The sequence below is a fragment of the Sorex araneus genome, chromosome 2 (genome assembly GCF_027595985.1).
Source record: "Sorex araneus isolate mSorAra2 chromosome 2, mSorAra2.pri, whole genome shotgun sequence".
NCBI lineage: Eukaryota > Metazoa > Chordata > Mammalia > Eulipotyphla > Soricidae > Sorex > Sorex araneus.
The window spans coordinates 336,067,739-336,094,561 of record NC_073303.1 but is presented as its reverse complement, the minus strand read 5'-3'; positions in this window follow the sequence as shown (position 1 = coordinate 336,094,561).

The following is a 26,823-nucleotide window of genomic DNA, read 5'->3' as shown; positions in this document are numbered from 1 at the left end:
CAGTTTTGGCCAGTTTTAAAAGCAGTCAGAGATAAGTCCTGCAATGTGAAGGGGCTAAAGTACCTTTTTTAATGGACTTCTTACCCTCATTTCAGACCAATTAAGAGAAGGACGAAGATGTTAGGCAGCTGGGAGCAGCATAGCAGTTTTGCCTTTGCAAAAGCTTTGTGGAGATTATATACTATTCAGATGTGCAGTGACAAATGGGTTTCTTCACATAGTTCCCTCTGAAGTGAGCTTGTGTTGCAGACTACATCCCATCACTGCCAGCAGAGGTAATGCCTTCATACTTCGTAGTTAACACATATAGTACAAAGAGAAACAAAAAAAGCTAACTGTGCATATTCTGAAGACAAGCCACTTCTAAAAAGCAGGAATACAGAAATAACTGAAAAGGTTATATTTGGTTCTTTCTTCCATTCCAAAATTTTGGCATTTAAGATTACATAAGTAATGGAAAAGCCAGAAGAATCATTTAGCCCAAGAGGCAATCATGTTTCCACCTGATAAATTATTCAAGGGTAGACAACCCAGAGTAAGAGAGATTTAGCATCATGAGGATTTAAGGGTTCCCAGGTCCCTTCACCCATTTGCTCTCTCCTCCAGTTCTTTGTATTCTTATCTTTATAGATATAGTCACTCTCTTCTGGGAACTTTGTTTTATAGTCTTGGATCTTGGCCCTTGATGAGATTACATGGCGCCGGCGGTAGTTTGTGGGTGTGACTGCCAAGCTACTGGAAAACTGGGGATCTGGCCTCTTCATTTTTTTATTTTATTAATTTTTTTCCCAGCATGGCAGAGCCTGGCAAGCTACCCGAGATGTATTTGATATGCCAAAAACAGTAACAACGTGCTGTTCATGTTGCTGGAGTGAGCAGACGCCATTGGGCTATACTAACATGTGACAGGGACGAATGGATACGTTACTGGCTCCCGCTCCAGCAAATTGATGAACAATGGGATGACAGTGATAAAGTGATACAGTGATAGATACAGTATGCCTGATTCTTTTCTTTTGTTTTTTTAATTTAATTTGTTATACACAATAATTTGTTACATTTAATATTCTAACACCAATCTCACCACCATTACACCTACCCACCACCATATTTCAAATATTTCCACCCTGATCCCCAAACCTTGCCCCCAAAGCAGGATCCAAATAGTTTATTTTGTATTGTTTGTTATGAATAATCCACTAAAAATTATCCTAAAAATTTTCCGTAGAGAAAAGTGTGTGAAGATTGTTGTATCTCACCCTGGAGTCAGTAAGCCCTTGTCTAAGAGATTACCAACATATAAAATGTCACATAGTTGTGAATGTGGCCACTTGATCCAGGAATTCTAAAATTTTAAATACAGTTATACAGCTGAGATTAATTAATTTATTTTTAAAAAACTGGATGGTGACTTTGGAGTCCAGAGGAATCTTTGTGGCATATCATTCTGTGTTGCTCTCTTCCAAGAGTTTTATTTGGGCATCTCTGGATCATGGCCATTAATGAGCTCAGGTGGTGCCAGAGGCAGTTCCTGGGCATGACTGGCTATCAGAAGCATAGGGACATGGGAGAAGGTCGCTCAACTCCCGATTCTGTGCAAGTATGGCATTTTCAGTCACAAGTCCCGTATACCTGAGTTTTTCAGCAGATTCACTCATGGATGAGGCTGTCGAAGCCTTGGAAAATGGCTGTGAGCATGGCTGTGATCGTTTTCTAGAGGTTTTTGGCTCCTGGGGCTCAATTGGGGCAGAGAGGGGAACTCACCCACTGGGCTCCGGGTTGCCCCAGATGAGACTGGCTGATTCTTTTCTACCATTCTCGTTAGTATTCCAGGAAGGGAAAGAGGTATTATCAAAAAGCAAATGAAAAAAAAAGCACTTTTTAGCTGAATTACAACCTTCTAGTAAAGTAGAAGCTTTACTAGAGGTATGATTTGCCACTTCCATCTAATTTGCCTAAACCCAAGCAAATGGCAAGTTATCCAAGACAGTCTAGAGAGTTGAAATTATTTAGCTGGACACATGGACACACATGGCACAATCAGAATTCTACTAAAGATAAATAAGAGAAAGTATATTATGGAGGCAAACCATAATGTCTAGAGACCTGGAGAAATGTGAGAGAAGATTCAAGTGACTACCAGACTTTTCTGAAGATTTTATGTTTCTTATAATCTATAGAAACATGAGAAATGTGGACAGGCTTTTTCAGCAGACTGGCTTGAGGAGTCCTGACTCCAAGCAGGACAATTCTGAGATATAAGTTATACTCTGAAATTCTGAGAGTCAGAATGAAATCTTTCTTTGTAGGACTTAGGCTGAGGTCAGAAATTGCTTGGTTTCCTCTCCTCTCATAACCCTTTTCCCTACTTTGCTACCTAGTTCCCTGAGAGGGGAACTTTCTTCATACATTAATTAATTCATGCAAATCTCTATCTTTTTTTAAAATTCAGATTTCTTTTCTTTTCATTTACTGAATAACTGAGATATAAAGCTTTCATGATCAGGTTTCAGTCATACAGTGTTCCAAAACCCATCCCTCCACTATGTACATTTCCCACCACCAATATTCCCCCCTCTCCCCAGCCTGCCCCTATGACAGGAAATTTTCTCCTCTCTCTCTCTCTCTCTCTCTCTCTCTCTATCTCTATCTCTCTCTCATTTTAGGCATTATGGCTTGCAGTACAGATACTAAGAAACCATCATGTTTGGTCCTTTACCTACTTTCAGCACACATCTCTCATCCAGAGCTATCCCTTCCAACCATCATTGTCATAATGGTCCCTTTTCTATCCCAGCTGCCCTCTCTCCTAGCCCTTGAAGAAGACTTCCAACTGTGAAACCGATCCTCCTAGTCCTTCTTTCTACTGTCCTTGTGTGCACAAATGAGTGTAGTCACTCTATGTTTGTCCCTCTCCTTCTGACCCAGCATGATACTCTTTATGTCCATCCATTTATAAGAAAATTTCATGACCTAATTTTTTTCTAACAATTGTATAGTATTTGATTGTGTAGCTGTACCATAGTTTCTGGATCTAGTCATCTCTTCTTGGGCACTCTAGTTGTTTACAGTTTCTGGCTATACAGTGAACATACAAGTGTAGATTCCATTTTGTTGTGTGTTTTTGTACCCCCAGGATATATTCCCAGAAGTGGTATGCTAGGTCATATGGAAGCTCAATTTCTAGTTTTTTGAGGAATGCCCATATTATTTTCCAAAAAGGCTGGACCAATTGACATTCCCCCAACAGTGAAAGAAAATCCCTTTTTCTCCGCAACCACACCAGCACTGGATAATCTTATTCTTTTTGATGTGTGACAGTCTCTGTGGTGTGAGATGAGATCTCATTGTTGTTTTGATTTGCATCTCCCTGATGATTAGCAATATAGAGCATTTTTTATGTGCCTTTTGGCCATTTGTAGTTCTTCTTTGAGGAAGTTTCAATTCATTTATTCTTCCCGTTATTTTGATGAGGTTCTTATAAAATTATACCAATCCCATATATATGTTGAATATTAACCCCTTACCTGAAAGATATTGGATTAATAATTTTTCCCATTCCATGGGTGGTTTCTGTGTCTTGGTCACTGTTTCTTTTGAAGTGCAGAAGCTACTTGGTTTAATGTAGCCCCATTTGTTTGTTTATTTCTGCTTCTACTTCCTTGGTCAGTGGTGTTTGATCTTTAAAGATGTCTTTAGCTTCAATGTCATGGAGGGTTCTCCCTATGCTTTCCTCCATTTTTTTATGGATTCAGGTCTTATATTGAAATATTCTTTATCCAATTTAATTTTAATTTTATTTTATAAGTTAGTTCACAAAATTTGATTACATGTAATATTCAAACACCAATCCCACCACCATTACACCTTCCTATCACCAAATTCGGAATGTTTCCTTCCTAAGCCCCAACCCCTGTGCCAAAACACAACCGAAATAATATATTTTGTATTGTCTGTTATGAAGAACTGCTGAACATGCTTACAAAAAAGTGTTCATATAGGAAACAGTGTGAAGATTGTTCTATTTTGGCAGGAGCCATTAAGACATTTTATAGGCTACCACTAACATGTTGTTAAAGTTTGGGTGATATGAGCTTTGGTGTATATATATCTAAAATATGTATATCTGAAAATATGAAAATATGCATATATATTTCCCCCTCTATGATTTCTTGCCTACTATCTGAACCTCATCAAATATGGTGTAGTAATTATGGAGAATGGGTAGGGAGTGTGTGTCGTGTGGTCGTGAAATCAGTCCAGGAATATGTTCACTCATATGTGAGGCTCGGCTTGAGCATATGGGGAGCAAACTTGACCTGGTGGCAGCTGGGTTGTGGAGGTTTTCATCTGCCAGAGCTGGGTCCCTTGGGGTGGGGAGGGCTCTCACCTGCCCCCTTCTGGGGTGCCCCGAGTGAAACAGCCTGGTGGCATGGCTATGGGGGCCTCATCTTATGTTCCCTGCCGGGAGAAGCAGCCGTGTGATATTATATTGAAATCTTTAATCCATTTTCATCTGACTTTTGTGTCTAGTGTTAGACAGAGGTCTGAGCTCCTTTTTTTTTGCAAGTAGTTGTCCATTTTTCCCCACACCTTTTGTTGAAGGGGCTTTCATTTCTCCACTTCACATTTCTTGCACCTTTGTCGGAGATTAAGGGATCCTATATATGAGGATCTGTTCAATTCTATTTCATTGATCTGATGGTCTGTCTTTATTCTAATACCATACTGTTTTAATTACTACTGGTTTGTAGCACACTTTGAAGTTGGGGAAGGTGATGTCTCCCATCTTCTTTTCCCTAACGATTGCTTTAGGTATTCATGGGGGATTTATTGTTCCACGTAACTTTCAGGAGTGTTTTCTCTCTTTCTTTAGAAAATGTCATGGGTATCCTTATAGGGACTGCATATAATGCTTTAAGGAGTATTGCCATTTTGGCAATGTTAATCTTCCAATTCGTGAGTAGTGTATGCTTCTCCAATTCATCACATCCTTTTTTATTTCCTGAAGTAGTGTTTTATGCTTTTATTTATGCAGATCCTTCACCTTTTTAGTTTATCTGATTCCAAGGTACTTGATTAAATCTCCATCTCTCAGTTTGTTCTAGGGAAATCACTAGATACCCCTAACACAATTTTTTACTCACCATTTTTAGTCTTTCTTTTATACATGAATATAACCCAGATTCCTTCCAAGAATTGCTGTCTGGTCAATAAAGAAGTGAGATCTCTGATTTTTTAAGTGAAGAAACGGGAATTGTGATACTCAGGGAATAGCTTGTTGGTGATATCCGGGGAAAGATAGGAATGACCTAGTACTAGTTCCAGGGGAACTAACTTCCAAAGGTGTTTTAAAGGAGTGCCAGTAAAATATGAGACTGTTTTTAACAAAAAATGTGCTCTGATACCAATTTCAATATGTATTTTTGGTTCACATTACCAAGCACAGCAGCTGAATATCCTAAAATCCTTTAGTTCTTACACTCTCAACAAGGAAACACCACCAAGATCTGCAGGGTAAGGACTCAGTCCTCCAAAACTTCCTCCCTACTTCAGATCTCAATCAAACATCCAGGTTGTTGTTTCAGCATCCAACCAAACTCCTCTAGGTCTGAGAATCCTGTCACCTCACCCTTGACTAAGTTTCTAGAGTAGTTCACAGAACTCAGAGAAAAGGTTTTCTTATTCTGTTACTGTTTTATTGTTTTGGTATGAAAAGATACCTGGGGCAAAATATGTGAAACCAGGCACAGAACTTCCATGCACTCTCAGGGCACCATTCTTTCTGTATCTCCACATCAGCTCCAAAGCTCTCCAGACTCAGTCCTTTTAAGATTTTCTGGAGACTTCTTTACAAAACTAAAATGGAGTCAATCATTGGCCAATGGTGATTGAATATAAAGTCCTGTTCTTCACTCATCCAGGAGAAGGAAGGATCAGGAAGGGAGAGACAGAAATGTAGATGGTACCAACCCTCTTATCTCAGGTTGGTTCCCTGGCAACTATTCCATCCTTAAGTCAAAGAGAGACTTTCTGAATCCCAACTAATTAGCATAACAAAAGATACCTTGCTCATTCATCATAGGAAATTCCAAGGGTTTTGGAGGAGTCTGTGTCTGGAAAGGACAAAGACCTAATATATATTTCTTATTTTAAATCACAAGTGACTATTATTTTGTTGTATTCTTATTCTTATTTACCTGATAGTTCTAAACTTTCACTCTTACAAAGTAGATGGGGCATTGCTCTATAAAATTAAGGGTCACAGTCCTAGTAAACTTTGGTAGCTCATGCATTCAAGTAGTAAAATCAAGGAGTTCCCAGTTTAGTATAAAGACCAACCTAGCCTTAATTTTGATCTTGATATTATTCTAGACTCTGTCATTAGAGCACATTCCTCCCCTTGCAGAGCCCAAGATTATAGCTAAATGGTCTACTGTACCATGTCACTTTATTAGTAGTAGAATTTATAGGAAGTGATTATGATGAAAGACTAGAAAGCATATATAGATAGTACATTAGCAACAGAAGTGCAGGAAGGGGAAAGAATAGAATTGTTCATGCTGTCTGTTAATTCACCAAGGGAATGAATGACACATAGGATAGGACAGTCAGGAAGAGTCATGAATGTGAAATGGTGACTCACTGGATGCCTCTCAGTGGCAGTAAAGCAAACATGTACTGCTTTCTCTAAAGTGAATGGTGTCCTATATCCTGGTATTAAGCAAGAACTCTATATGATTCCAGGCTCCACAGTCTTATGATACTACTCATTTCTTCAAAGCCATGTTCTTCTTCTTTTAAAAGATCTCCACACCTGTCTGGCAATGTGCTCTACAAACAAGAGCCACGTGCGACCAAAAGCAGACAGCTACCTGGTTACCATCACCTTAGCGCAGTAAGTTAATGGGATTGGGCTCAGGATCACACAACATTCTAGCATTCTGGGTGATTTGTAAAGAAGTTACCACTTTCCTTCCAGCCAGCTTGAGAGCTATCACAGGAAAGTTTTAACCTGCAGAAATTGAAATTGGTGAAGATCACCCAGAAGTGAAACAACTCTTGCACAAGTTTTGTTATTGTAGCTGGGAAAGCTCCAATTCTAGCAACCTCTGAAGCATTTGTTTGGGGATAAGGAGAAAATAAGTCACTCTGATAAGCAGCAGACATGTCTGAGAAAATGTATCTGAGGCTGGCCCAGGAGGAGACAGTGAGACCCAGCTGTGGACAGTCGGGCCATTGCCAGCATCTCTCTGGCATAAAAACTGGGATGACAATAGTTATACCCCAGGAGGGGAAAAAAATACCTGATTTTTCAGGGGAAATAGTAAAAGTCTTTGTGATCTTCGTCAAGAACATTCATACAAATGGATTGTGTGGAGCCTCAGTAGCTCTTTAAGAGCCTCCAAAACTCCAAAGTTAACAGCCCAATGTCTAATGAAATTCACAACCAATCCCCCCTTCTTCTGTTTCTTCATGTTCTCTGCTGACAGAGTATATATTCAGTTTCCAAATTCATAAGATGATCTTTCCACCTAATCATTCTGAATTAAGGCAATGAGAATGCTACAAAAACCTGCTGTTAACTAATAGTATCTTTATTGTTACAAAGCACTAATATTTTACCATTCATTGTATGATATGATTAAAATGGAGCTTAAAAAACTTTATGGATACAGCAAGTCTTAAGAGAGAGGGAGTGATTAATACTACTCCATTTTATGCGTGAGGATATGGGGTGGGTAGTGGAAAAATACTTGCTGTATCTGAGCAGCTTCTGGACACTCTGCCATCTGTGACTCCAACTGCACTTTGGTAAACTATGTTCTTATTAGACTGTGAGGGGTAAATCTGTTTGGGTCACCAATGTCCTCATTTAAATTCATTCTTTTTTTCCCCATCTTTAGTCCATTTCCCCCCCATTGGCTATAATGACATAACATTGCATTATGGTTATAATTACAGGCTTTTCCCTTGTTAAAGAATGTGTAGAAGACCTCAATAGGCAGTGTGTGTGTGTGTGTGTGTGTGTGTGTGTGTGTGTGTGTGTAAGATCTCCATTGCCTGGAAATTAGGAGTTGTATATACTTAGTTGAAGTGCTCTAGAGATCACAGGGTTGTTTTTTTTTGTGGTCCTGCCAGAAATCACAATACTCATGCTACCTGGAATGCATTCAGCATGGGAGTAGTGCTAGAGAATGAACTTGAGGCCCTACACCTGCAAGGCCAGTACTGTACCATGGAGCAGAATGCTATGTCCTAAGTTATAATCATTATATAAAGCTCTTTGCAATATTAACTCATTTAAGATATTCCAAGTTACTGAGTGTATTATTACAAATTGTTTCCAAGAACATGGAGAATTGCCAAAAATGGATGTAATATAGGAAGCAGCTCAGCAGGGCTGATGGTATTCTGCAAAGCCAGGTTGAGGTCCCAATTCTGTAGGATCCCTTAACAACATCCAGTAAAGCAGGCAGCTTGCTCAAAAACAAAGTATAGTCAAAGAGACATTCATGTGAAATAAAATTCACAGTTGAAATAAAATTTGGGCCTCTTGATATTTTATGAAAGTGATCACAATGTTTCTGTTAGTTGAGATAACTTAGAGTAATCCCTTTAGAGTCAAATCAAGTGGTGGGATGATGAGAAAACCTTCATCTCCCCCATCCTCCTAATATTCCTGTCCACTTCCAGGATTAGGGACCAGCATTATTTGATTAGTACGAAGAGTTGTGGATATTTGTGGCCCTTAGTTGCAAAAGACCAAAGCAACTAGATGAACAACATTTCCTTGATTTACCTTCTTTTGCAAAAAGCATCTTTATTCAGGATTCCTTTGAATTTAAGATGATTGACAGAGTATTAGGAGTAAATCAATGTAAGTACAAATCCTTTAATGATGTAGACTCACATATTATCTGCTGCTGTCTCCACTCAATATCAAAAGAAAATTTATTCAGACCTTGAAGAATAAGGATCCAGTATGTCTTCCCCTCCTTCCATCTCCATACTACAGCTGAAAAACCATTCCAAAACTAACCCTTTTCCTATTTTTTGAATATGTTACATAGTTTTGTTTTGATTGAGTTTTCTTCTTTCACCATTTGGGGAGTATTTTCTTTTTAAGGTCCAGTTTGTGACACAAACTCAACCTCTTCCCAAATATACATCTCCTTGACATCAGGAAAACCCTACTAATACTTCTCAAGGGTTGAGAGATTTTCAGAACATTATGAATTTTTAGCAGGGATACAAAAAAAGAGAGAACAGTTATTCTTCCACATCTGCAGAGGGTTAGGCTGTCTCTGTTATCAGGGGAGAGGGGATTTCACCTATTGTAATTTGCAGTCTACAGTTTGGGGGAACCAACACTTGCCTTTCTTCATTTCAGACTTCATCCATCAATTTCCAAATAGGAAAATGGTGTTTAACTTTCTTGGGGTCACCAGCTGAGCAAAAAGGCAATTGACTTGAAATGGGAAGGTGAGAACCAACTCCTCCCAACTGAATTCTGCTGTATAAGAGAAACCATGTTTCTCAATGGTTTTCTCTGTCCATTATCTTATCCTCTTCTTACTTAGTTCTAATGGAGGCCTTGAATGCTCTTACCACTCTTACTCCCGCAAGGCGTTTTCTTAGTGAATGCTTAAACTACATTCTTTCATTCACTGAGATAAAATGACTTATTTATGTGGAGTTTGAGACAATCCACATTCTCAAAATACTCTGAGGTTATCAGAAGAGAGAGACACACAAAAATCAATTAAACAACAATGGGATGACAGTGATACAGTGATGGTGCTGTATGAACTGGAGCGATAGCACAGAGAGTAGGGCTTTGGTCTTGCACACAGCCAACCCGGGTTCAATTCCTCCATTCCTCTCGGAGAGCCTGGCAAGCTACCAAGAGTATCCTCTGTGCGTATTCAATATGCCAAAAACAGTAACAATTCTCACAATGCAGACATTACTGGTATCCGCTCGAGCAAATAGATGAACAACAGGATAACAGTGCTACAGTGCCACATAATAAAACTCACAACCTAGCATGTTAGATTTTGTTTAAGCTTGATAAATAAGAAAGGCCCCAAGGAACAAACTCACTCTAGCCATCGTTCTGAGAAACTCGCTGATACCACACTCCAGGGGGCGCCCGGAATGATGGTTGCATCCTCAGATGCAATTGGGGAGCAGTCTCTATTTTTTTCCCACTTAAGTTAGATTTCCAGGGGGCTCTGAGCAATTATTTTTCCTGAGACAGGAGCAGTAGGTCAAATAAGTTTGGGAACCTCTGCTGAGGTATCAATTAACCATCATTTAAGATTTGCCCTTTCAAATGTTAGGGGCATAATCCATGCTAATTCTTTTGAATTAACTAAGGTGTGTGATCCCATGGTTATCCACATATCTGGAGATAATTACAATATAGATGTGTTCTTGTTAAGAATTTTACATGAAGAATATTAATTAACAAAATACTTTTATTGACATAGTAAGAGTTAATTAGTAGACTGTATGTGAGTTGAAAATTTCTGTGCAACTTCAATGTACAAAACTCTCACTGCTCCCGTCCCCTCACCTGATTTGTTTTCCTGAATGGAGATTTTGATACCTTGATCAAACTCAGGTCAAGGTGTCAAAATTTCTTCAGTTGCTTCTGTTTAGTCCTTGATCCAGTTTCATCAAATTGTTTTATCTCTTCTACAACTACATAATTATTCTTAAAGGAAAATGTGACATTTTTCTTATGGGTCATAGTATTTATTTCATTGATGCTATGTATATAAGGTTACCTTTCTTTAGTATCAATATAAATAAGTGGTTCTTCATAAACATGATTTTTCTCTCCTATATGGTTTATCTCATTGAAGCAATATAGCCATACTGTCTGCAATATTGAATTAAGTCTTTTTCTAGAGATTGCTTATTTTTTTACTTTATTTTTTTCCTAAGAAGTGGGTTTGAGTATCTTCAGTTTTCTGCTGGGAAAACTAAAGTTTACAGGATGAAGCTTCTTGCCTGAGGTTCACAGGTCAAAAAAGGTAATTAGAACTACATCTCTGGTCCACTGAATTCTATTTAGCTTTCTTTCAATTACACTATAGCATCTCCTATACTTTGTGTTAACTTTTGAGTTTCCCAAATGCATGGAAAAACATAACATAATTTCCTATGTAATAGTCTATTTACATATTTTGGTGGTGGCACCTCCAGCTCTTACTCAGTTATCAGTTAAGGCAGTGCACGGAAAAAAGAGGTTTGTTGAAAGAATTCATGGCTTGCTCACTCTGTCTTGCTTTATTTTAAAATGACTTTCCTCTAGTAGTTGGCTTTCAAGTAGCGCACTGGACTTATAACTTCTTGAGCTCAAAGATATTCTCCTGAGGACATGTTCTTTATTTTAATTGAAGTCTTCATCATTGGCTGGCTTCCAAATAGTCTACCAGATGTCTTTTTCTTTGCTATAGCTGAAGTAGATTATGATGTTCTAGTTCATTTTTTCAATTTGCTGTATTCTGCTAGCAGACTGATTTCTTCAGCAAACCACATTCAAGAAGCTAAATTCATGATGAAGCTAAATTCATGGTGCAGGAGGCAAAAAGTAAGCCATCAGAATGTTTTCTCAGATATTCTAAGGCAAATTACACACACACACACACACACACACACACATCATCCATCTTTAATTTTAGTGGCTAGGCTCGGGTTTCCCTAAATTTTCACATACATATAAATTTCTCAGGATGTGCAGGCCCCAAATTAATCCTTAAGGGAATAAATAATCCCCCACTGGGACCTTTAGAAATATCCTTTCTCAGAAATCCTTTATTTACTTCTTGTAAGCTTAAAGAAAAATATGCCCTGCCTTTTCCTATTCTTTTCTTCAGTCTTATAAAATAGGATTTTATGTCCTGAAATACTTCATACTTCCAAATGAATTATATATGGTCTGCACATATGAACAGGAGAATCACAAAGTTCATTCTATTTTTTTAAAGCAAGTGCAAACTTCGATTTTACTCATGACTCTTGACAGACTCTAGAACAGTTTTGGTAGTTAGTGGTGGCTAAAAAAAAATCTGTTGAATGAACTTACTCATGGTCTAGCATCAACTTGCTGGCTAAGACAAGCTGAGGAATTTAGTCTTTTCTTACTTTTCACACTAGAGTCTATGTGACCTTTACCCCTAACTTAAGTGGCACATGATGAGGGGCTTTATTTTACTTTCCGGTTTCATAGAGGAGTAAATCAATTAAACATATAATAAAACAGATGGGAATTTGGATTTTATGGGAATCTGGGAGGGTCCAGGACCTCCTGGGATCTGTCACTTGAGTGAGGGCTGGAAAGCTCCATCTCTATGCCAAGTTTTGTTAGCCTCAGGTGATGGTGTTAACACTGTGTTAGGCTGCCTTTTCAACAAAACACAAACAAAACTAAACAGAAGAAAAACAATCAAACCAACCCCCCACTGACCACTGGCTGACTAAAGCAGCAGGATTGTTGTGTTGAGGAAGGGGCCAGAACAGGAGGAGGTGGCAGTTTCCTAACAAACTGTATTGTTTGAACAGTTTTATTTAGTGTGGATTAAAAAAAAGTCCTCATACTGAAGATTTATTTGGAAGTTCTGGGCAGATTAACTTTTGCTAAGAGTTGGAACTAAAAACTTTATTGGGAATGTTTCGTACACTCCAAAGACCAACAAGAGAATTTAAGTTAGATGTGATTAGTATGAAGAAAGTAACATTTATTGTACTCTTATGTATAATTGATCACATGAAAGGCCTTTTGTAACTATAAAAAAGACAGACCATTAAATTGTTTCACCCTGAGGATTATACAAATTTGCGGGTATCGGATTGGATCACCAGCCTATTGGTTTCACAGCAATGGTAAATCATTAAGATGCTTACTTTAATTCATATATCTTTCTAGCTACTTATTATGAACTAAATAGCTCCTCCCAACTTTACCTTTATTTTAAAACAACTGAGCCAATCATTCTGCCTCTTTACCACTAACAAATGATAGAGCTGGTCACTTTTTCTTAAAGCAAAAAATGACGAGGCAACAACACAATTATGTTATTTAGTCATAACCAGAAGGTCTATTGGGAATTCCAGGGGACAGCCTATCTCTTGACTGGAGTAGAGAGAACAGGAGTAGAGAGACCATGACATCATTGGCATCATTTTGTGCAAATTATTTGAGCCCATTTTCAGTTCTTCAATTATCCAGAAAAGAATGTGCTCAGAGTTAAAGGTTAATTTAGGAATATTATCTGGCACATGTGGGACAAGCCAATTGGCTTCTATATTTGTTTTAAAAATGCGGTTGAAGTTGCTTTTTGCTCTTTTTTGTTTCAGATGGGCCACAGAAAAACATAAGTTTGAACCCTTCTTATAGATATTTTAGGACTGTACAGCTGTAAATCATAGCCTGTATCCCAGAAAAAGGCTGAATCTAATTTGTCATTGTCTATTCACTTGATTTAGAGATTTCATTTGAAGAAATATGCCTAGCAGAGCTCAATTATTAGAAATGGAGGTAGTTAAAATCAGATGGTTATGCTGAAATACAGAATCTCCAGTAAAGCATCTCACATTTTCCTGGGGCTCATAATGACTACACAGTCATTGAGGCTGGGGGCTGTGGATGGTGGTACACAGATTGCTGCCAAGGACACTTCCAATATCTTTTGTTCCTTTTGTCCCCAAATCAATCCAAGTGCTATCCTGATTTTTGCTTTTTCTCAGATCAATTTCACTTAGAATTTTAACTGGTGAGGTCAAAAGGTGCGTGTGTATCTATAAATCTAGGGTTCTGTCAGTCTAGTGCAATTTGGTTGAGAAAGATAGAGATAGATTGTGCTAAATAAAGGGTATTCAGTTTTAAATGAAGTCTCTCAATTAGCATTGAACACTTTTTTAAACAATCAAGATATTAAAGCTGGAAAGAAGTTAATGAGCCTATGGAGAAAGTAACTTCTAAAGATCATTTTGTGCTTGGGATGGTAATTGCTTTATGACATTTTGATGTCATTACAACATGAAATTAGGAGGGCAAAATGTTTCCAGAGTGTTTCTTTGGATACCCTGTTAGGAAGCTATTAAAAGACTCAAGATTATGCTGGTAAAATGATTTCAGTGTGTGCCTTTTGATATCTGCTTTACAAACCGTCATGAATTGAGGCTACAGTGCAAAATGAGACCAGTATGTCTCTGAGAAGGTGTCCACTTCAATGCCGTATTGCTCAAATTGCAATGGAAGATTAAATTTGGAAGCAAGTATGAAGGAGAGGATCAGTGCTTAGACTCAATTGTGATGTCAAAGTTAAAGGAGATCATCACAAGCTTCAGGATTGAACTTCAAACCTTCCTAAACCAAACAGTCTCCACAATAATGTTTCTTAAAGCACCAAATCTTTCTACTTCTCACTGTGATCGCAGTGGAGTTTTTTATTGAACAACCACATTCATTTTAGTTAATTTTATGGGTTTTGTTTTGTTTTGGGGGGCACATTCAGAGGTGTGCAGGGTTTACTTTTGGCTCTCTGCTCTTGGATCACTCCTGGATGGAGTGATTCCTGGAGGGGAATGCCCGAAATTGAGTCAGCTGTGCAAAAGGCAAATACCTTGCCTGCTATACACTTTCTCCAGTTTCCCACCCCCCCCATATTTATTTTATATGATAAGAATTTGCAAGATATATAGTGTTGGTGATAAAGAGGGAGGTTTACTTACAACTAAATTTTTCATAGTTCATGAATGGAAGGAGAAAAGAAAGAACTTCTTTTTAAGAAATTGAAAATTCAAAAATGAAAATCTCAATAAATATTGACATAGTCATTTATTAGTGAACCTAGAAGTTATAAATGATGGTCTGCAAAGAGGTTGTCTTTAAATAGAAAAATCTCTGAAATTTACCCAAGAATCACAACCAGTAATCTAAGTCTCTCCCTCTTCTCCCCAGATGTTGTCTCCTGCTGTGCAATCTTCACATCCAAAGAGGCACAAAGAAGCTGAACATCTGGGACGCTCCATTATAGGAGTTAGTGCTCAGGGGAAAAGAGGGTTTAAATAACTAATGCTCCTTTCTGTCAGTCCATAAAACCAGGCTTACTCTTCTGATACTCACCAGTAGTTCAATGTATTGTAAAAATTAACAAATTAAAAATGCCTCTATCACTCATGCTCATCAGAGGGTCGGTTAGAAGTCAAGGTTATGTTTTGTGATTGATTTTATATATTACTGTGTAGAGATATGTTTGTGTGCTTTAGTGCACAGCTATTACCACGAATTCAAAGCCACTCTGTTTATAAATATAGTTGTAATGGTAATTTGATTACCCTGTACTCCTAACTAAAGAAATAAGAAATTGGTTGAGATTAATATCTCCCATCACAAACACAGTGGGAAAGTTGGTTCTCCTAGGCCCTTGACAGTAGAATGCCAACACAGCCATTAGGCATCATGCCCACCTTCCCCTCTCATGGTACTGCACACATTTTTCCCAAGCTTTCTCTTCCTGTCACAGTTATATGAAGAGGTGTGGAATCTGCCTCAACAGACCAACAGACAAGAGAGAAGTGACTTAAGGAAGCTCATGGTCTTCTTACATCAAATTTCCTAGGGACTGGGATACCCTATTATATATTCTATCTTGCTTTCCTGTAATCCTTTTCATTGTTTTTTTTTATTCAAAAGCTATATTTTCTCAAAATAAAATAATAATGACTTTAGATAGTGGAACATAACTCAGATGAAATTTTAAAAGGCACTAATTTAATTTTAGCTTACTTGTAGAATCTGGTATGTGTGTTAGTTGTAGGCCTGTTAATAGCAACATGGAGTTGGCACATCTAGTTGGGGGAAAGTGCTCTACAGAATATAGGTCTTACAACTGCATCAATCCTTACCCCTTTGCTCAATGATGCCATTAAAGGTCTCAATGAAGTTTAAGATTCAGTTAGCTGCTATTTGTATATTTTATAAATTCCTCAGAGAAAATGTTGCTATAACTGTTCTGTATTATTATTAAGGTTATTATATGCATATACACTGCCACTTATTTTTGAAGAGTAAATATTTGTGCTAATTATATCAGTGTCATCCACTGTGCTAATTATATCAATATCAACATGTTGATATTGATATAATTAATTAGCACAAAGATTTACTCTTCAAAAATACATGGCAGTGTTTGATTCTTATGCCATGAGGGAAGCGTGAGTAAAGTACAGATTTATAACACTGTATTTAGGCTCTGATATGCAATCAGCTTTTAATAATTACTTAATACTGTAGGTGGTCTTAGGCAAGTGAAATGTTTTCTTTTTCCAGGGTTTCCTGGGAACTGGATAATAAGACAAAAACATCTGAAAAGCTTTCTTCCAAAGTTCTACTTGGTGATTAACCAAGAATTTTAGGACAAAGCTGGTTCTAATTAACCCTAGAGGCCTCCAGTGAAAAGGTAGGAAGAATAATTAAAGTGTTAAAAAAAGAGAGAGAGAAAATAATTATCTAGAGTTAAGGGTTAAAATTCAACAATGGTCAGCTTGTTGAGTCTTAAATGAAAAAATTACCCAGTAATAAGAAAAAGAAGTGGAGGACCTATATGAGCCATAAACACCAGAGCAGTAAGAAGAATTTGAGGGTCCTCACAATGTATAAATCATGTCTGATCATTGTATTAGTGATGGCCATAGCACTATCATAACAGTTTACCCTTTTTTTTTCTAACTCTATTTTAGACATGGCACTGTTTTTCACAGATTATTCAATTTAATACACACATAACTCTGTCAAGCACAATTATTATTGTGGGCTCTCTAAACCTTTTCCACTTGCAATCATCTTTCACCAGAGAGATGAAACACAGGCTAACTCTGGCTCTTCTGATTCATCATGTAATTGATTTTGAATTAAGTTGGGGGTATTACATGATTAGGAACCTTTGCTATTGTTACATCACCCAGTATGGGATAGTGACCCACTCAGGTGGCTTATAAATCCAGAAGAAATCTATCCCACATGGGATAGTGACCCACTTTAAGATGTGAGGTTGTGAAGGAGATAACTGAGGCAAATGGGCTGCCATAGTCCCACACTGGTGAGCAGGGGGCCTCTAGGACATCTAGCTCTTAAATGCACTACAACTGCTATCTTCCTAGTATATTTGAAATAAGTTATTCAGAAGGAAGTAGATCAGGGAGCCTCATTTTATTAGAACGGAAAATGAAGAGTGCCCTGAGACACCTTTATCCCCAGGAAGATAATATTGGTACTACCTAGAGAGAGATATAAATCTTAACCACATCTTGACCAGGAAGTTACAACAAAAAATGTCTTATGTATAGCTAGTCTCTTTCTTCTGGATTTATAAGTCAGTCTAGGAAAAGTAGGTGTTTGAAAAATTAATCAGATTATCAAAAGGCCAAGCCTCTAAGTACTTGCTAATAAGTTCTTGATGGTAAATCAGTGAAGGAAAAAATATTTTTCAAATCAGATATTTGGAACATTCTAAAGTTCTTATTTGAGACTGGAGCAATAGCACAGCAGGTAGGGCATTTTCCTTGCTTGCGGTCGACCAGGGTTTGATTCCTAGCATCCCATTTCGTCCTCGAGCACCACCAGGAGTAGTTCCTGAGTGCAGAACCAGGAATAACCCCTGTGCATTATCGGGTGTGACCCAAAAATTAAAATAATAATAATGATAATAATGAATAAAGTAAAGTTCTTTTTCATTTGGATATAAATAAGGAAAATGAAAACCTAGAATCAGATGACAGGCCAGAAAAGAAAAGGTGCCAGAGCTTTGGATGCCTGTTCTTTCTGCCATTGTTCTGCTGTGCTGCATGACTTTCCTTGGCAAGCCTGGCCTGGTGGTGTTAAAGTCTCTCTCCAGCTGCTTAAGTCTCAAAAATACTCTTACATTCTTACTTAAAAAAAATTGACAAAATCAAGAGTTGTATTAACATGCTAGGGTCACTGCTTCTGCCAGTGATTCACGGATTTGGTCATCCTTTTCTTAATGTTTGAAATAACCTAGTCGTTTTCTTAAAAAATCCCCCAAAGTGAAAAACAAAGAACAAATAAACATGGTCTCATGCCAAAAACATTTCCACTTTGATTTATGATGCCACTTTTTGCTTTTTAAAATTTTTGAGTGTTACCAATTGCCACTTCAGTGAGCATTGATCAGAAGAGTCAGCGATTCTGCTCCAGAGACAGAAACTCGGAGAGACAGGAGCCACTCAGAGAGAAACCTGCCCCAGGAGGGACATGCTCTTTCCATTCTTGCTCACACCACCTGCTTTCACTGTTTTCCCAGGCCAGTAGTAAACACTTGGTGCCTTTAGCAAAGAAATTGCTCTAGAAATTGAATGACTGTTACTGTGACACAATTCCTTTCTTCTTGGGTAGCCCTGTCTGAATGGCTTCGGTTTCTGCTCTGAGTCTCACACTGGACATCTTAGGTGCCCTCTCCTACCAATCCCACCATCTCCAGACTGATGCCTCTTTCCCACCCTCTCCAGAGTCTGACAAACAAGAACAATTCCATTGGCGCCTCTCATCTCCTCCATCTGCTGCCTTTCTTTCACCATGGGAGTCTAGCTATATTTGGAGCGAAGCTCTCTCCAGTATTATAACCCGTTTAATAGGTGATTTCATTCCTTTCCCCCATGGAGTCAATGGCGTTCATGGTCATCATCAGAGTCAGCACTTAAAAGTGCTTTTCATCTTCCAAGGACTCCTGAATCTGATGAGGCCCCTAAGGTGGGCTTGAATCTGAGACTGTCCTGGTCAGGTAGCTAAACGCATTCATTAAGCTCCATGCGCTTTGTTTCAGGAGTGGGTCATGGACAGATTTATCACTTCCTTTGATTCCCTTCGACCAGTTTTATTTCTTCTCCTTTCTTCAAAAGCTGTATTCCACGACATACGTTTTTGCGGGGTGGGGGAGGACACTTCAAAGAAGAACATTCTTCTGGTGAAAAATGCTCTGTTTCATGCCTTTGACTCCTGCGATGTTCTTTAATTCAGTCCAATAGAGATGCCCTTCGACCCACCATTTGCCTTTTCTTTGCATATCTTGCTGTCACTGAGTTTCTAGGGAGAAATTCTGCTTTTCCTCTGCTCCATTTCTGTAGAAGTCTTTACTTATCCCTCACCTATCCCCTATACCTCCTCCATATTGCAATGAATCCTGGTCTTTTGCTTGGGATCTTGGAAAAAGATAAAAATGCTGCTTAGAAAGTAGCTCCAAAATTACAGAGCTCCACCAACCCAGTCCCTAGTTATCTCATATGCAAAGCAGAGCAGACACTGTAGAAATTCAGAGAACCTTCCAGTTTAATTGAAAAACATTAGGATTAGAATGTGCACCTCAACATGCATATTCCTAATACAAGGATAATGGCTAACCACCTTCTATATTTTGACTACCAGTAACTCAACCAAGTCTTCATCGTCTCCTTCTTTGTCTCCCCACTGCACTTCAACTGTCTTTCTCTCTTCTCTACTTGCTGTCTCATTTTTTCTTCTTTTCCTCTTGCTTCTTCCTTATCTTCCTCCTCAACATTACCCTCTCTCTTCTATTACTTCTTTTGTTTCAAATTATTTTCCCTTTCCCTTCTGAAGATATTTTCGTGGAATAATCATTTCTAGACTTGGGAGCTTGATTTTAAGTCTCAGGATGTTGGCCGTTGGTTGGACTACATGGCGCTGGGGGCAGTCCCTGGGTGTGACCGCCTAGCTACTGGAAAAAGGGAAATCTGGGCAGAAGAGGCCCAGTCCTGATTAGAGCAGGCTTGGAGGTCTCAGCCCCTAGTCCCACATACCTTAGTTCCTCTGGCGGTACCTTCATACGTGAGGCTCATCCGAACGAGTGGAGAGGGACCTTGAGCATGGCTGTGGTTAGGCTCTGGAGGTCTTCATCCGCAGGAGCGCTGCTTGGGGCGAGGAGGGAAGTTGGAGCCCACCTCCTCCAAGGGGCCCTGGGAAGAGATCCAGTCGCACAGGCAAGAGACTCTTAAAACCAAGTTTTAAGTTTTGCGGCTACGAGACATCTTACAGCCTAGTTCTCCCTCTGGAAGAACCTAGCAAGCTACCGAGAGTTTTCTACTCACATGTGAGAGCTTCGCAAACTCCCCATGGTGTATTCATATGCCAAAAACAGTAACAATGCTGGGTCTCATTCCCCTGACCCTGAAAGAGCCTCCAATGTGGCATCGTTGGAAAGGACGAGTAAGGAGAGGCTTCTAAAATCTCAGGGCTAGGACGAATAGAGACATTACTGAGACCTCTCAAAAAATTCGACAATCAACGGGATGATGATGAATCATTTCCAGGCAGGAAGATGGGCAGAGGCCAAATTGAACACCAAACAGTGCTTTAGAAACCCTTGCTTTTCTAATTTTGACATAAACAGATCTATCATTTTCGCTAGATTTTCATCTTTGGTAAACAACTGTATACTTTTGCCTTCCCAGTGAAATAAGAGGGCCACCAACCCAGTCCCTAGTTATCTCATATGCAAAGCAGAGCAGACAGTCTATAAAAGCTCAGAGAAACTTCCAGTTTAATTGGAAAGCATTAGAATTAGAATGTGCACCTTAGCATGCATATTCCTAATACAAGGATAATGGCTAACTACCTTCTAAGTTTTAGGCTATAATTAAATTAAAAGATGTACATAAGACCAGCAGAGTAAGAATACAAGAAGAGGTGATTCCCATCTTATATTGTAAATTACAAAGGCCAAACCCCATGCAAGGTACTCAAGGCTTCAATTTTCATTTAGACCACCAGGAAAGATGGGGTCACTCACCATCTCATTTGCATGCTAATGAGCAATGCATCTTAACTCCCCACAATATTCCTAAGAGATAGTTGTAGGTTTAAGTAACTGAAGGCAAAGAGGATATTTCATGACTAGAATCTTCCCATGTCTCACAAATGCTTATAGGCAGTATCAAAAGATCCTTTCGCATAATATCCTTTCCTGGAAAAACAGCCAAGGTTGGGCCATTTCCACAAATAGGACCAGGAAAATTCCCATAGTGCTGGAACACTTGTTTCCAGGGGGTTAGTGGGTCAACTACTACTCCCTTTTCCCAGTGGAAAAGTGCAAGTTATCCCACGAGCCACAGGGCTAAAGGAGAGCTGATGTGGTGTGTGAGAAATAGTACAGAATTTGATCGGAGACCTGCACTCGCTCTCCCAGCCTCGTGAAATCCTGGGAAAATGCATCACCTGCTTGGTTTGTGAGTTGGTGACAATTTATGATACACCATCACCTGGAGAATAAATAGAAAAAAAAATACTATGCCTGAGCCCCTCCACCATGATTCTAATTCAATGTTTCTGGAGTTGGGTTGCAGGTCCCAGTAATTTTAGAAAGTTTGTAGGTGACTCTACAGCCAGAGTCAAAATGACCTGGGTATCCTAAATTTTATAGCCTTGATTAATGTGTCTGTACTTCTGTTAGTGGTTTTAAACCGCTGATCTCTAGACCAGGTCACAGGTAGACAAAGGCTGCAAGCCACTGACCTCCATAACTATAAGAGAGGAAACTTGGGCTGAGAAACCAGTTGGTAATGAAGTGTTCTTTTTATTTATTTATTTATTTGCTTTTTGGGTCACACCTGGCGATGCACAGGGGTCACTCCTGGCTCTGCACTCAGGAATTACCCCTAGTGGTGCTCGGGGACCATATGGGATGCTGGGAATTGAACCCGGGTCGGCCGCGTGCAAGGCAAACACCCTACCGGCTGTGCTATCACTCTAGCCCTGAAATGTTCTTATTACACCCTTTACTTTTTGTGGAGAATTAGCACTGATTTATGTAGCTCACAAACCATTCTTATGGGCCTACTATGTGCAAGTTGTTTGAAATGCCACCGAGTAGTTTGATTCACTTGGGTCAAAAGAGCACAAGCTCCTTCTTATCCAACTCACTTCATCCTCTGGGAAATGCTCAGAAGCTCAGAGTACTTTTCCATCTGGAAAAGTCACAGGGGAATCAGCCTTAGCTGCTGTAGCAGAAAAGGAATTTGGCTGACCTCCGCCTCTTCGATGATAACCGCCCAGGGACTGGGTGAAAACAGCCCTCCTAGACATCCCTCTTTATTCTTTTTGCTCCAAGCCATGGATCCAGAATGTAACGGGAGCTGAGTGAAGAAAATCAGAGCTAGACTTGGGCCATCAGAAGGAAAAACTGATATACTAGAAAGATTCACCTATGAATAAGAGACAATGTTGCATTTTCAAAGATGTCTAGTCCTTCCTAAATCCAAGTACAACCCATACCTTTCCAGAATTGAAGAAAAGGATAAAATTTTGAATAGACACCAAAATAGATCATTTTCTAATGGCATCCTAACTTTTCTAAAAGATTGATCCTTCCATTTCTGTCTGTTAAGTATTTATGTCCCTTTCTAAACTCTTAGCTTCCTTAGTTAATTGTTTCTTTTAGGAGATCTCTCTAGCCAGGTATTATTTAATTTTTTTAACATTTTATTAATTTTTATCTTGGGTCTTTCCCAAGCTCTATGCTTGGGGCTTTCTTCTGGACATACTTGGGGGACCATGCAGTGACAGGGATCAAACTCTACTTCCTACATGCAAAGCACACACTCAGCCTGTTAATTTCTCTCTCTTTCTTTCTCTCTCTCTCTTTCTCTCTCTTCCTCTCTCTTTCTTTCTCCTTCCCACCCCTTTCTCTCTCTTTGTCTATCTCTATCTCTGTCTCTGTCTGTCTGTGTGTCTGTCTGTCTGTCGTCTGTCGTCTCTCTCTCTCTCTCTCTCTCTCTCTCTCTCTCTCTAGCCCTGTGCTGAGATTTTTATGCATGATTTAGGCTGGTAAGGGCAGGAAAATAGCCATTATCTCTGTCAGACCACAGACAGGTGAGTCACATTTTCTTTAAAGCTAACTTCATGGGTATGGGGCTCAGCTGTAGATGGAGCTCAGTTTTGCATGAGTGAGGCCCCGGGTTTCATCCCTTGGCCCCCAAACATAAAGCTTACAATGTAGAGCTGCGGCTACGGCTGAGGCTGTGGATGGTGGATTGGGTGGAGGGGAGTAGGGGCTTGCTTCTCATTGCTTTTGTCTCCCCATCTACCACTCCCTCTTCCACCATCCCTGAGCCTTAGAAACCAGGCATTCTGAAGAGGCATAGACATTTTTGTTGAAAGATGTACTTTTATGTTGAAGCCGTGAGTAGGGTAAATGGGGCACAAACAGAGACCATGGAATCAACGGGAAATGAAGTGACCTCAGAAAACCAGCTGATTCTTCTATTCTAATATAAACAAATCTTTTTGACAATAAAGTTTGATGGCAAAAATTTCAAACATTATTTCCACATTAAAACAAACTGACATATTCTTACGTAAAATGCAGAGATAATGTAAATTATCAAGAGAGACAAATTCTAATAATTCAAGTGCATTTCTTGCTTAGTCTTAACTGCCATCCATTATGCTCTGCAATGAGAATTACTTGCCTAGAGACATGTGGAGAGTTCTAAGAAAGTTTAATAGCCCCATTATATAAGTTAGGAATTTGAACTCTAGAGAAATATTGTGATTTATCTAACATCACATCATTAGTGACAAAACTAAAACCAGAATGTGTCTTTGACCACATAGTCCTGTGCTCTGCTATCATAGAGTATGTTTGGGCTCATCTGAATTACCTAGAAGCTTTGTGGCCTTGAGTGTGTCAGTTATCAACTGGCCTGAGGTCTGAGTTCATCACTATACCATGAGGACCTAGATAACCTCTAAAGTTATCTTCTGGGATCCCCACTCTGGTGCTTTGAGTATTCTGTGTTTGACTTATTTGATTGATCTAAAATGATCAGTTTGATGTAGATTTGAATATGATGTTGACTTACTGATGGTGAGAAACTCTAGAATCATCAAAAAATTTGTGTGTTGGTATTATTTTCTTAGTTAAATGAATCCCTCCTTGCAGGCATACTTCGTGGCTTTTTATTTTTCTGCTCTTCGCAGTTTGAGTACAGAATATTTGTGCCATGAATGAATCTTGCCCTTGCTGATCTTTTAGGGGGAGCCCAGATAGGCCTCCTCAGTGGCACTACTTTATCAATTCAATTGGAAACACAGAAGTGTTTCAACACACACGCACCTAAACCTTTTTTCACATTGATGGTGATGTTTAGAAGTCATTTGGAGGCACTGAATACCATAATGGAGTCAGGAAACAGAAAAAACTTGAAATGCTTTTAGGAAAAGAGTACTTTATGAAAGGTTTGGCAAACTTTAGGAAAACAGACCCCAAATATTTTCCACATTAAGTCATGTTCAATTTTATGATACACATTTGACTTCAAAAAAAAGAAAGCCATCTCTTCATACTCACATGTGAATAAGTAATGCCTTTCCACTAAGTTTTTCTAACATCCCAGGAAAATCAGTTTCAAAAAACCCAAAATATCAACTAGCAACAAACAGTTTAATACACAGACAATAACTTTAATAACACCATTGAGATAACAATTTTCAGAAACTTTCTTTTATTGAACTTTTTTTTTGATAATTCCGTTTACCTTCTTGTTGTAACAAAATAATAGAAAATAAATTTTGCGCCTGCTAAGAAGACAGACTTGGGGGTGGTGCTAAATTGGGGAAACTGGTTGTGGGATTGGTGTTGGAACATAGAATACCCCCAAAACTTTGTATTATAAACAACTTTGTAAACCACAGTATTCAAATAACGTTAGGGAAAATAATAACCAAAAAGAAAATGCTTTGCATTTACTGTGAATCGGAACACAACCTTATCACTAAAATTTCCCACTTTTTAGTAATACCTACAATTTCAGAAATCCTTCTTCTAAGCTCAGTTGGTTTTTTTCCTTCTCATTTTGGAGGATCAGGAACAAAATCGTTAATCTAGTATTTGGCAACTTTATCTTATAGGAGGAGTCTGGAGCGATAGCACAGCAGGTAAGATGTTTGCCTTGCATGCGGCCGACTGGGGTCTGATTCCTCTGTCCCTCTCGGAGAGCCCAGCAAGTTACCTAGAGTACCCCACCCGCATGGCAGAGCCTGGCAAGCTACCCATGGCATATTCGATATGCCAAAAACAGTAACAACAAGTCTCACAATGGAGACGTTACTGGTGCCCACTCAAGCAAATCGATGAGCAACAGTATGACAGTGATACAGTGATTCTTATAGGAGATTGAGAGAGGTAGAGGCTTGCTATACATATATATATATATATAATATTCAGAAATGCTTCACTCCTTATTTCTGCTTCTTTTTTCACCTGAATTTCCCTGATATTGAAAGCTGCCTTGAAAGAAAGTTTTAAGATTGGAGGACAGTAAATCACATGCTACTTTGAGGCCTTCTTCTCTCAACCTAGATTTTGGGCCCATTGTTTTCAGTGATGTGTATAAAGAGCGCATCTTTATCTTGGTCAGATCAGCTCTGACTTGATCTCCGCACCTTTATTAGTGAAGAACTAAAGAATGACTTGTTTCTGGATACTCTGCCCTCTGGATTACTGCCCTCTGGGCAATAGCAGATATTCTCTGACTGTAGAACACTCCTACTAGCCCTTTTCCTCTGCACATAACTGCACATATGCAAAGATCTTTCCATATTTTTATCTCCTGGGAGGAACTTTGACATTCAAAAAAGAAATGAACTATAACTCTGCTGAAAACAGGCCTGGGAAGTAAGGGTCTCACAGAAACTGCTAAGGAAGCATCCTTACAAAAGAAATATCGGGACATCGGGACGGGCACCAATCGGCCTCCTTGGCATTAAGATCCCCTAAATCTGAGTCAGCTGATAGGGCTCTCAGCCAATGCCAGATGAAGGGGAGTTTTCGTACAATGACACCTGGCAACTTATACACAGACTGCACTTGTCAATTCGTTGTGCTTTTGTTAAGACCCAAGCAGGAGAATGATAGTTCTGGGTCTGTAGTGTTGCCTGACACATGCAATTTACTGAGAAACAGGCACACTGAGACTGTGGCGCTGCAGGACAGCTACTGGACAGTGGACAGGGACCCTGGGTCACTTCCATCTGGCTTTGAGTGTCCTGTTGTAACTGTGGTAAAACATAAGCTTATCTTCCCTAACCCCTGTGTTTTAGACTCAATAACAAGTTTAGGCTTTGAATAACTTCAGGAGAGACTGGAGTGCTGGCTACGTTTCCCATCCTGCCTCCTTACTTAGAGTGCTGTCTCCGCTTCTTGGGAAAAGGTTCAAAGCACCAACCTAGTGCCCTGTCTTTGACAGGCTCATGGCTCCCTGAGGTGTGGAGCCTATTAGGAATCTGAGCTTAAAAGGCCCTCTTTTGCATCCACCTTCTGATTCAAGTTAACAAGGGTTTCATTAACCTCAAAAAATGGGCTAATTAAATTTGGTTAATTAGATTTGGTTAAAATGGGTAAATTAAACTGATTTTCCCAGTAGCTCTTCCTACCATACCAGATCATAGCATCAGCAGCTAGTCTCTAGGAGTCACCACCAAATTGTGAAACGGGGTTTCCAAGGAGGCAGGCCCAGGTCCTCAATGGTCATTTCTGTAAGGACGCACTTGAAGAGAGATGCACCATAATGACCTATAGTCTATGCCTCATGTGAGGCTCACAGGGAAGGCCTTTGAAAACCCGATCTTGTATGTCTTTTATGACATCATTCATGATGCTGTTGAGCTGGAATAACAATCCATCTATAAACGGGGTTACGTCCTGATGTTACCTTAGTTCACAGTTCCCACAATTGCTCAGCAAGAGGCTTACTTGCCCCCACCCCTCTCAGACCTTC